Source organism: Biomphalaria glabrata, chromosome 1 (assembly GCF_947242115.1).
Source record: "Biomphalaria glabrata chromosome 1, xgBioGlab47.1, whole genome shotgun sequence".
NCBI classification, from domain to species: Eukaryota; Metazoa; Mollusca; class Gastropoda; family Planorbidae; genus Biomphalaria; species Biomphalaria glabrata.
In genome coordinates this window covers 42,147,938-42,161,462 of record NC_074711.1, presented here as the reverse complement: position 1 = coordinate 42,161,462, position 13,525 = coordinate 42,147,938, and the positions used below count along the sequence as shown (strand labels likewise).

Here is a 13,525-nt window from a genome sequence, read left to right as displayed (position 1 = left end):
AGATAAACCCTTAGAAAACTCAAGGTATACTTTTATAACCCTTTATCTCTTTAATACATGTCTTTCTCTGTGTTCAGTTTTTATGCAACACCAAGTTTATCTCTATAAATATAAATGATGAGACGAACTCTATAAATCTATAAATATCAATAAACGAAAAATAAAATACATTCGTTGAGTTTCATTAGTTTGACGGGCACTTCTACTAGTACATAAGAAAAGCAACGTACTGATCTAACTTCCCATTTATTAAAGCCCTGATCAAGACACTATGCCTATTGATCGATACAGACAATGATTTCTTACTGAAACTCTTCAGCTTTCGTTAGTTAAAAAAAGGAACACAAAGTGCAGCAACCAGGGGTGAAAGGTCAGCAGTTTGTCCGCGTCAATCCTTGGAGACAGGAAAAGGAATATTGTGTTCTGTCCCTCATCTCATTATCTGTTGATGTGCAGATGAAATAAAACACCACAAGTTGCAGACGTCAAGAGATAACAGAAACGGAAGTGGGGGAAAGAAGGGTATGCCGGGATGTCTTGCAGTGTTGGAAATGTATTTAACAGCCCCGATGACGTCCCATTCTCAGGCTTAGAATAAAAAGAAAAAAAACAACAAAGAAAAATATTTGTGTAATTGATACTGTCATGTCAATGTGTTGTCGTAGTGACAGTCTCAATCCATACTGTCATGTCAATGTGTTATCCTAGTGACACTTTCAATCAACGTTGTCATGTCAATGTGTCGCCCTAGTGACAGTTTTAATCAATATTGTTATGTTATTGTGTTATCCTATGGACACTTTCAATCAACACTGTTATGTAAATGTTTCGCCCAAGTGACACTTTCAATCAACACTGTTATGTAAATGTTTCGCCCAAGTGACACTTTCAATCAACACTGTTATGTAAATGTTTCGCCCAAGTGACACTTTCAATCAACGCTGTTATGTAAATGTTTCGCCCAAGTGACACTTTCAATCAACACTGTTATGTTAATGTTTCGCCCAAGTGACACTTTCAATCAACACTGTTATGTTAATGTTTCGCCCAAGTGACACTTTCAATCAACACTTTTATGTTAATGTTTCGCCCAAGTGACACTTTCAATTAACACTGTTATGTTACTGTTTTGTCTTTTGATAGATAAAATTAAGTTAGTCTAGGAGTCACGGTTATCACTGACTCAAATATTAGAATCTTTTTAAAACTATCATTGCAAAAAGGTTCTAGATATAAATATTATTTTTCATTTCAGATAATCCACCCATTGATCATCATTGAAACAAAGGCGGCCTTGGCAGTATAGGGGGGGGGAGGGGGGCGAGTAGGCTATCATACGTGGGGCTGTGAGCCGTAAGCCTAGATTATTTGTGTACAAATTAAACCGTACCATACAGACACCTTTAATCAACGTAATTAATGAGTCAGATACTTTTTGCATGAAAAATTCACACTAAACTATATTAATTTCTCATATCGCGGGGCCCCCCTCAGGCGAAGGACCGTCTCTGATTTAAATTACACAATGCAGGAAATTGACTTTTGAAATCAATGAGTCATACTAGCTGAGGCCTGTAACCGACTCGATTTCTGTTCACTGTCCATGTGACATAAGACGAGATGGGACAAAGAATGAGCTACTGAGCGAGAGCTAAACCCCCAAGTAATCATGTTGACAGGAGGCAGAGCTTGTGAGCAGACAAGAAAAGTTGGACAAATTATTAGAGAGGAGACAGAGAAGGACAGACTAGAAGAGAAAGAGAGAGAGAAAAAGAGAGAGAGAGAGAGAGAGAGAGAGAGAGATCGATGAAGATAGAAAGAAATTGAGAGAGGGAGGGAGAGACAATGGGAGCTAAAGAGGCAGGAAGAGAAACAGAGAGAAAAACAGAGAAAATAGAACCTGAAAAGAAGATTGATAGAATACTGATATAAAAAATGAAAGAAAATAGATTTAGAAAAAAAAAAAAAGAAAATAGATTTAGAATATTAAAAAAGAAAAAAAATAGATTTGTTTGTATGTTTAACATGTTTCGGATGTTCCTTCAGAGTTTAAGATAATTTACTTTCTAGTCCAAACCTCCCGCAGGACGACGGGGGATGGGAGCGGGCAGGGTTTGAACCCGGGACCATCGATAAATCCGAACGACAGTCCAGCGCGAAAACCGCACGACCAGGCAGCCATTTTGCCATTTAGAATGTTAAAAAAAAAAAGAGAAAGAAAATAGATTTAGAAATAAAAAAGAGTAAGCAAGTAAAATGATAGCAGAGTTTTAAACAAAAGTTGTGTTTATATTTTATCTTCTAATATGTTTGTATTGAATAAATAAAAGCCTCATAGTGACAAACACAAACTCAAAGTGCGCACGTTTTGACGAAGTAAAAACTCAAACCATGGGGAAGTCTTCCTTAAGACGAAACAAATGTCTAGTCTGACCCCAATTTGTCCAGGAAACGTGAAATGTCAGATGTAAATCTTATTGTCTTTTTGGTGGCCATGTCCTGGAATCGTCTGCACATTTTTCACTCAAAAGTGGCCAATAGAACAATACCATCTTGCATTGGGATAGTGACGTTTTATATCGTGGTGGTTGTGTGTAATAAGAGCTAATACAGATAGACTTCATAATAGGAACTAACACACATAGACTTCATGTAGGAACTAACACACATAGACTTCATATAGGAACTAACACACATAGACTTCATGTAGGAACTAATACACATAGACTTCATATACGAACTAACACACATAGACTTCATGTAGGAACTAACACACATAGACTTCATATAGGAACTAACACACATAGACTTCATGTAGGAACTAACACACATAGACTTCATGTAGGAACTAACACACATAGACTTCATAATAGGAACTAACACACATAGACTTCATATAGGAACTAACACACATAGACTTCGTATATGAACTAACACACATAGACTTCATGTAGGAACTAACACACATAGACTTCATGTAGGAACTAACACACTTAGACTTCATATAGGAACTAACACACATAGACTTCATGTAGGAACTAACACACATAGACTTCATATAGGAACTAACACACATAGACTTCATGTAGGCATTAAACCATAAACACTGCATACAGGAATAAACCTATACAGACCTTATATAACAAATAACACATATAGTCTTCATAATAGGAACTAACACATATAGACTTGATAATAGGAACTAACACACATAGACTTCATGTAGGAACTAACACACATAGACTTCATATAGGAACTAACACACATAGACTTCATGTAGGCATTAAACCATAAACACTGCATACAGGAATAAACCTATACAGACCTTATATAACAAATAACACATATAGTCTTCATAATAGGAACTAACACATATAGACTTGATAATAGGAACTAACACATATAAGACTTCATAATAGGATCTAACAAATATAGACTTCATATAAGAAATAACACATAAACTTCATAATAGGAATTATCACATATAGATTTCATATAAGGAACTAACACATAAAGACTTCATTATTATATTAGAAATGCTCTATCTCAGTGGTTCTCAAACTATTGTTCCGGGCTCCGTAAGACGGGTCTAAAAATATGAAAATTGTATTCAATTAAATAACTTCTTCGTTTAAATCCAATTTTATAACTAATCAACTTGCCCCGCACTGCTGTTTAATCTATTACCTACTATTCAACGAGGACCTACTGTGTCTATTACCTACTATTCAACGAGGACCTACTATGTCTATTACCTACTATTCAACGAGGACCTACTGTGTCTATTACCTACTAGTCAACGAGGACCTAATCCAAAGATATGAAGACAATCTTCACTTTTGTTTGTGGACAAAGATTTTAAACACAGATGAATCCACACCAATACGAAAGCAGCTTATTGAAACATCCACAAATGAGGGACACTAATATTCGAACTAAGATAGCACAAATACTGGTTACAAAAACTGATTCCAAGTTGATTTCCTGAATTGAGAGGTCTATTGTACAAAACTTGTCAACTGCATTTCCGTCTTTTAATTTGGTAGATTGTGGATTCAGCTGGTTACGAATCTCATCAGAAATAAAAGAAACCAATTAGAAATTGTGTAAACTTATGGTTGCTTGATTCCGACATTAAATGCACTAATAAAATGTTAACAACATCATCCAATTTTTAATTTTGTTAAATTTTACTTTCAACCAAAGCAATAATTTCAATAAACACTCCTTTAACAACATGTTTCTTTTCTGCATTTGTAATTTACATGCTATGCATTTATGTAGCCTTTTTTTAGCTGACTATATAAAGGGGTCAGCGGGACAAAAAGTTTGAGAACCTCTGCTCTAACTGATCTTTTTAATAATTTGATCCGCCTGTGAAATGTAGGGATTTAACAATTTTGACGACACAAATTATATTGGTCAAGAAAATGTACAAACAAAGATTTATATTAAAAGAACTGATTATAAGTTGTATTTCTAGTTGTTTCACAAAAGAATCATTCTCTCAATAACAATGTGTACACATGGGTCTACTAATTTGCAACTATTCGAGGTACATACCTTTCTTAGAAACCAACAGAACTTTGTTGAAGTTTCTGTGGTTGTTTTAATCAAACCGTTGCAAAGGATTATGTATGATATTTTTTTTAAAATCCAAATAACTACATTCTGACTATAGTTACAATAAATGTAATAAATCTTTAATAATAATCATAACTCCACTTTATATGTCTTGAAGATGTCACTGGAATTATTTGTGACCAAAAACGAATAAACAAAAAGGGAAATAATCTGTTTTGGTTTCCGTTTAATATTCACTGTGAATTATAAAAGATTTCAAAAGTGAGAATGAAAAAAAAATGCCGCTACCGAGTAACCGAGGCCAATCGTTCGCCGTAACACACCGTTTTGAGCTGCTTATTACGCAGAAAAAGACTATAACATAAGATAAACAACTGAAGTTTGAGAACAGAGTCAGGCTTAGGATGGAAATAGTTTTAGGGTTATAGAAATGGCACCAACTCTGCAAATGGCATCCCTAATTCATACTATCAACTTGTTCACACTAATACGTATTATCAATTTGTTCACACTAATACGTATTATCAATTTGTTCACACTAATACGTATTATCAATTTGTTCACACTAATACGTATTATCAATTTGTTCACACTAATACGTATTATCAATTTGTTCACACTAATACGTATTATAAACTTGTTCACACTAATACGTATTATCAATTTGTTCACACTAATATGTATTATCAATTTGTTCACACTAATACGTATTATAAACTTGTTCACACTAATACGTATTATCAACTTGTTCACACTAATACGTATTATCAATTTGTTCACACTAATACGTATTATCAATTTGTTCACACTAATATGTATTATCAATTTGTTCACACTAATACGTATTATCAATTTGTTCACACTAATACGTATTATCAATTTGTTCACACTAATACGTATTATCAATTTGTTCACACTAATATGTATTATCAATTTGTTCACACTAATATGTATTATCAATTTGTTCACACTAATATGTATTATCAATTTGTTCACACTAATATGTATTATCAATTTGTTCACACTAATATGTATTATCAACTTGTTCACACTAATATGTATTATCAATTTGTTCACACTAATACGTATTATCAATTTGTTCACACTAATATGTATTATCAACTTGTTCACACTAATATGTATTATCAATTTGTTCACACTAATACGTATTATCAATTTGTTCACACTAATACGTACTATCAACTTGTTCACACGAATATATACTATCAATTTGTTCACACTAATATGTATTATCAACAACTCAATAAGAACATACAAATGAACAATTTCCTATAAATCAATGCACGGCAGCTGATCTTCTTAGCAAATCTCCTTTCACACCTCGAGCCATAGAATAAAAGTCTAATGCTTCCTCCAGATGGAAATTATTTCGTGCCTCTTAGCTTATAATTGTGGTGCGGTACCTCTGGGGGTCCCGGGTTCGAATCCTAGTGAAAACTCGGATTTTTAATTTCGGTATATTTGGGCGCCTCTGAGTGAACCCAGTTGTAATGGGGAAAAGTCGAGTCGTTGTGCTGGGTCACAGAAACCTTTACAAGATAGGCCGCAAGTTCTGAAAGGGAACTTTACATAGCTTTGATTGCAACATTTTCTTTACTTTATACACCGGATAACCACAAATCTGTCTGTTATAGTTTTTCCGCAAATAATAGAATATGCTTCCTTTGTTTGGGACCCCTCAACTCAAGAAAATATTCAGGAACTGGAGCAGACACAATAGAGTAGTGAGAGTCATTAAAAAAAACAAAACATTTGACTAGAGTAACACCTTTAGTAAAATCACTAAATTTAGAAAGCCTTCAGGATAGAAGACTAAATAAATAAAGTAGCAATTATACATAAAACTCTGAACCATAATCTTCAAATGCTAAAACAAAACCTAATAAAATACTCAGAAAGACAGAAAGATAAAGGCACATTCCTCGTTCCATATGCTAGGACAAATTTATACAAATGCTCCTTCTTACATAGCGCTGTTAGACCATGGAATGGGTTGTGTGAATCAGCCAGGAGAACCAACAAGTTGGCAGAGTTTAAGTTTGAATAGATTTATATAATTATCTTCTTATTTGAATCTGTATCTTAGAGGATAAGATAAAATAAGCCTTTTTTGTAGTACTTATATCGGCAGATGATGAATAACTGCAGTGATAGATACACAGACCAAATTATACGTCTACATACAATAAGTTATTCGTTGGATTTATAAAACAGACAATAGACACAAGCTCTCAACAAGATATTGGGCGGACAAGCACACACACATACGCACACCGCTATACCCAAACATTCACGAGAGTAATTAAACATGAAATGTATGTACACTTCGTTGTATCAAAAAGAAAAACAACAACATTGCAACTTACCTGGAAGTTTGAATTCACGACTGCATTACATGAATGAATACATCTTCAATACGATAGATTGATTTAGTTCAAGAATCTTCCAGAACAAATAATATTGTGACTGCAACAATCTGTGTGTGTGTGGTGGGAGGGGGGGGGGAGTCCATTTCCTAACAAACAAAAAAAGACATAAAAAGAGTGACATGAAACCAATGAAAACGAACTTCGAGATTTGACTTTTGACGTCTGCTGACCGAACGATCTGTGCGCTGTGAGGCGGCGGTAGGCTCAACTAGCACCAGCACCACTGGAGTTGTCTGCAGCAGAGAGGACTGGGTGGCGTGTCTCTTACGTTAGAGTTAGAATATAGCTTGACGTGTACACATATGTAGAGATAGACAGACAGACAGACAGAGATAGATAGATAGATAGATAGATAGATAGACAGACAGATAGATAGATAGATAGATAGATAGATAGATAGATAGATAGATAGATAGATAGATAGATAGATAGATAGATAGATAGATAGATAGATAGAAATTGATACATGGATGGATAAATAGATGGATAAATAGAATAGATTAGATTAAATTAGATTAGATTAGATTAGATTAGATTAATTTAGATAGATAGATAGACAGGCAGGCATGCAGATAGATAGATAGATAGATAGATAGATAGATAGATAGATAGATAGATAGATAGATAGATAGATAGATTGATTGATTGATGGATTAATAGATACGTACATACATACATACATACATACATACATACATACATACATACTAACATACATACATACATACATACATACATACATACATACATACATACATACTAACATACATACATACATACATACATACATACATACATACATACATACATACATATATATATATGGCTCCTTTTGTCTCGAAAGGCAATGGATGCGCCCAAATGAGTCACTGGTTTTGGCTTAATCTTGAGACGGGGCAGAATCTGGTGTGGCTAATCAAGCCAATTCTAGAACGGCAGACTTTGCCACAATTCGTACATGTGTATGCCTCTGATTTAGGGCTAGCAGACAGGGCAGCTTTCTTTTTATCCCTCTTGATTAAAGCCGCTTCAATTCTTTTGTTCTCAGCAAGGGTTGTCCCAGCACGCACAGTCTGTCTCCATGCACTCCGGTCTTTGGCTATGTTTTCCCACATACTTTCGCTGATGCCTGAGGCTCTCATGTCTCGCTTGCAGACATCTCTATATGTTAGTCTTGGGCGGCCCTTGGGTCTGACTCCTTCCACAAGCTCAGCATATAAGATATCTTTCGGGATTCTGCCATCTGGCATGCGGGTGACATGTCCGAGCCAGCGTAATCTTCTTTGTGTCAGGAGAGCATACATGCTATTCATATTGGCCAATCTTAAAACTTCCTGATTGGAGACATGGTCCCTCCAAGAGATGCCCATTATGCGTCTCAGGCAGCGCAAGTGGAAACTATTCAATCTGTGCTCTTGGTACATGTATGTTGACCAGCTCTCACTGCCATAAAGGAGAGTGCTCACAACACAGGCGTTGTAGACTAGGATTTTGGTCGCTGTGGTCAATTTACCATTTTCCCAGACGCGCTTGGAGAGTTTTGCCAATGCTGTGGTAGCTTTTCCTATCCTTTTTGTCAGCTCGATGTCTAAGTCTAGGTTACTGACAATTGTTGAACCCAAGTAGGTAAATTCCTGCACCACTGAAAGGGTGTGGTTCCCAATTTGTATTATAGGTATTTCTGCGACGTCTTGTGCCAGGATTTCGGTCTTGGAGAGACTTATAGTAAGGCTAAACTCTTGACAAGCAGCTGCTAAGGCGTTCACTAGCTTCTGTAGATCTCCTTGTGAGTGAGATACGAGTGCCGCGTCATCGGCAAACAGCAGCTCCCTTATCAAGATACGACGCCTTTTCGTTTTGGCTTTAAGACGTGCCAGGTTAAAGAGCATTCCATCAGATCTGCTATGGATGTATATTCCGTCTTCCAGGGATTTAAAAGCACTGGATAGTACGACTGAGAAGAAGATGCCAAATAGTGTAGGGGCCAGTACACATCCTTGTTTGACACCGCTCTTAATGGAGAATGGCCTGGAGGAAGAACTTTCAAACTGAACGGTGCCCTGCATATTTTCGTGAAAAGCTGACACTAGTTTTCTTAACTTATTTGGGCAGCCGATTCTCTCTAGTACAGCAAACAGACCGCTTCTGCTAACAAGGTCAAAGGCCTTGGTCAAATCAATAAATGCTATGAAGAGGGGCTGCTTTTGTTCTCTGCTCTTCTCCTGTAGCTGCCGAAGAGAGAAAATCATATCTGTTGTAGATCTACCTGCCCTAAAGCCACACTGCGACTCTGGATAAACACGATCTGCCAGGATCTGTAATCGCTTTAGTAATACTCTAGCAAAAGCCTTTCCGACTATGCTAAGCAGTGAGATGCCTCTGTAATTGTTACAATCAGAGCGGTCGCCTTTATTTTTATAAATTGTAACAATGTTGGAGTCTTTCAATTCCTGGGGGACCATTCCTTGTTCCCAGCACAAGCTTAGCAGTTCATGGAGTGGTTTGATTAGGGTATGTTTTCCAGCCTGAATTACTTCAGCAGGAATGCCATCTCCTCCGGGTGTTTTCCCATGTGCAAGCATGTCAATGGCAATGCTCAGCTCCTTTACTGAGGGCGTTTCGTCTAATTCCGTCAAAACTGGAAGTGATGGAAAGTTGGAAACAGCATTTGGTGAGATGGTGTTTTTAATCTGGTAGAGTTCTGCATAGTGTTCAACCCATCGTTCCATTTGCAGCGCACGATCGCTGATGATTGAGCCATCTTTTGACTTGAGCGGAGCACACTTGCTGGTGTGAGGTCCAAAGGCTTTTCTCATGCCCTCATATAGTCCTCTTATGTTACCACAGCCTGCACAAGATTGAATATCTTCGCATAGCTCCTGCCAGTATTTGTTAGCACATTGTCTCGCTACTCTTTGGGCATTGTTGCGTGCAGCTCTGAGCCTTTTTAAGTTGCTTGGGGTGGGATCCTTCTTGTAGATTAGCATGGCTGCTCTCTTGTTCGTAGTGGCAGTTTCCATTTCTGGTAGACTAGCTTCAAACCAGTCTTCGCTTTTCTTGGTTTTGTTTCCAAAGACCAGTGATGATGTTTGGTAGATTGTATCACGCATAAACGTCCAGCTTTTTTCTACCTCAGTCACAGAGAAGTTTTTAAAAGCTTCCTCTAATTTGTTCTCAAATTCGGTGCAAAGATCAGGATTTTTTGTGCTAGTAGTATTCAGGCGTGATTTTCTTTTTCCCTGTGATGTGTGGATCTTAGTTGGCAACAGTCTTGTCCGGCAGGACACTAAAGTATGATCAGTATCACAATCCGCGCTTTGGTAGCTACGTGTCAGCAGTATATTTCCAATGTCCTTTTTTCGTGTCAGTATCATATCCAGCTGGTGCCAGTGCCCAGACCTAGGGTGTCTCCATGAGACACAGTGCTGTGGTTTTGTTCTGAAGTATGTGTTGGTAATGCAGAGCTTATGGTATGTGCAGAATTCAAGCAGTCTTTGTCCGTTCTCATTCATCTTTCCGATTCCAAAAAGCCCAAGACAGTCTGGCCAGATAGTGTGATCTGATCCTACTCTGGCATTGAAGTCACCTAGAAGGATCATATGTTCTTTTTGAGGAATGTTTGCAATCGCTTCTTTGAGGTCTTCATAGAACTTGTCTTTGTCCTCCTGAAGCGAGCTTAGTGTGGGGGCATAGGCACTAATTAGAGTGACTTTTCCAGATGCTGTCATCATACTTATGCTTAGTAGCCGTTCCGAGCCACCAACTGGAGGGACTATCATGGGAAGAAGACTGTTCTTGACAGCAAAGCCCACACCATGTATTCGAGTCTCATCCTGTGCTTTCCCTTTCCAAAAGAAAGTGTAGTCAGTCTCGCGGAGCATGCCGTTTTCGGCCAGTCGGGTTTCTTGCAGGGCTGCAATGTCGATATGTAGCCTTTTTAGCTCGTTGTTTATAACTGCCGTCTTCCTTGCATCGTCGATCTGCCTTAGATCATCAGTGAGACCAGGACACATTGTCCTCACATTCCAAGTGGCCAGTCGCATGACAGGGATTTTCTTTTTCAGTTTAATTTTTCTTCTTTTGTTGCTTGGTGCAAGTTTCCAGCCTACTTGTCGTTTTAAACTAAGCTCTAAGCACCCATTAGAGCAGGCAGGCTGTGGCGGATCAGCACCTAACTGACTGGGGGCTGCCCAGGTTGAGGCGGGCGGTAGCTGATCAGTGAGGCGCGAAGACCTCTCCCACCGTCAGAGACAACCCGTGGCGTCCATACATTACGCCAATCAAGTTGGACTTATAACCCGTAACTGTTGTCTCCCGTGTTGTTTTAGCCGCTTTGCAGCAGCACCAGAGTTTCCTCTCCGGGGCGCATTCCTGGGCCTTGGATAAAGGGGTCATGGGTGGCCCATGCGTCATGATCCCTCTCTCGACCTTGCTGATGTGATCCAAAGGAACGCATCGCATTACATTTGGCACCAACTCAGTTGCAGAAGCTGCCGGAGGGAATTTCGCAGCTGATACTCCCAACGCCTAAGGGGCTTCACTCCTGATTTCTCCTCGAGGTTGTCTCCTGAAGCCTCAGTACCGCAAGGCAGCGGGGGTTTGAAGTCAGAGTACCCCTCTCCTAGATGAACTGCCTTACTAGGCTGACGAGCTCCATCTGCCCGAAGCTCCCGGTTTTGTGGCGCCAGGTATCCGCCTTCACCCCTTCACCTGTTAGTAAGAGCAGTTTCGCCGGGCTTAATATCTAAGCCACACGAGCAGGCCAGGTGCTGGACTTAGTTGTCAGAGGCTATTTGAGACGCATGCCATTAGGAGTATTTTATAGACAATGGGAGCTTAACCCCATTGACACCCCTGGCCATGACAACCTTTGAAACCATACATACATACATACATACATACATACATACATACATACATACATACATACATACATACATACATACATACATACATACATAGATGTGTGCTAGTTTCTTAAAAAAAGTTCAAAATGTGTTACTGCAACTGATTAACTGTAAGAAGAATCCAAACAAAGGATTTTCGAGGGTGAGTTTAGATCTACTCGGACTTAAAAAAGAGCACCCAGATCAGAGAGAGATTATGACAGTAGAATCAATAGTTCAGTAATTAGAACTGTTTTCATAGATTCTTTTTCTTCGAATCCTGTCAAGAAAGTTTTTATTCAAACTAAACTGACACAAATAAATCCCAAGCGTGAAAGGCCATCAAGTTGTGTTTGCATGTGTGTGTGTGTGTGGTGGGGAGTAGGACAAGAGTGATTACCCCTCACAACCTACGCTCTCGCGGCATCTTTGCCTAGATTCGATCCAAATTTAGGACACTTTTTTTTTATTTGTGAAACATTGTGCTCAATATGATTTTTTTCAAAGCCTATATCAAGGCACTCTGTATGTTTGTCTGTCTGTCTGGTAAAAAGTTTGTACACGTTATTTCTCAGACACCTAATCTCCTATCAAGCTAATTAATTAACAATTGGTAATTAATTATTTTGTTTGGTATATCGAACAAGGGAAAGCAATTGTAATTGACTGAAGTGGTGGTATAAGCTGAATTAGTCCCCTTTACAGGTCGCCGCTTTAAAGAAATTAGGAAACAAGCAATACATAACTATGCCATCTTCGATCGTCTGGTTACCCGTGTAGAGGTGTAGCCTGAAGTCCAGCCCCCTAATTACAATTTTCAATCTTGTAGTTCACTGTTCAGATCTTGTTTTTAATGTAGGGATTATGTTCTTGAAACTTAGTCTACAAGTCCATCTCTCATGTAGCCCTGGTAAACAAACAAAAAAGAAAAACATTAATATTCACACTTGGCCTCACCTATTTTAATACCAACAGTGGAGATTGAAATAAATTTCGATGTTACTTTAGTAAAGTCGGTCATAAAAGAACATACTGTGTGTCTATAATTCTGTGTACACCCATACCTCTGTAGTATATCTATCCTTGACAACTTTGGTATCTTCTCTCTGATTATAGAGAGTTGGTATGTTCTCTCTGTTATAGAGTTGGCATCTTCTCTTATCTTCTTATCTTATACAATAGAGACGATACTTCAAAAAAGAAGATGATTACTTCCTACGAGTCATGCATGTTAAATTGTTAACTAATGACTTACATTCTGCCTAGTCATTGGTTTTCCTGGCTGGCTCATACAACCCATTCCATGCTCTAATAGCACTAGGGAAGAAGGAGCATTTGTACAAATTTGTCCTAGCATATGGAACGAGGAATGTGCCTTTATCTTTGTGTCTTTCTGAGTATTTTATTAGATTGTGTTTTTGTATTTGAAGATAATGATTCGGTGTTTTATGTTTAATTGCTACTTTAATTTTGAGTCTTCTATCATGAGAGCTTTCTATGTTAATACATTTTACTAAAGGTGTTACTCTAGTCAAATGTGAATATTCATTTGTTATAAATCTCATTGCTCTATTTTGTGTCTGTTCCAGTTTCTTAATGTTTTCT

The 13,525-nt window shown here is 37.9% G+C and overlaps 1 protein-coding gene across 2 annotated transcripts in view; it reads right to left on the bottom strand.

Annotated features, from left to right (window-relative positions):
- LOC106057771 (neuronal acetylcholine receptor subunit alpha-10-like) overlaps window positions 1-7,206 on the bottom strand; it is a 199,171-nt gene extending 191,965 nt beyond the window's left edge. The window contains exon 1 of one of the 2 annotated variants that reach the window (XM_056037292.1): window positions 6,972-7,206. The gene's annotated coding sequence lies outside the window, so the exon portion shown is untranslated. The remainder of the gene's footprint in view (window positions 1-6,971) is intronic. The other variant, XM_056037304.1, reaches the window with a different exon arrangement.
- Window positions 7,207-13,525: the final 6,319 nt, after the last annotated feature.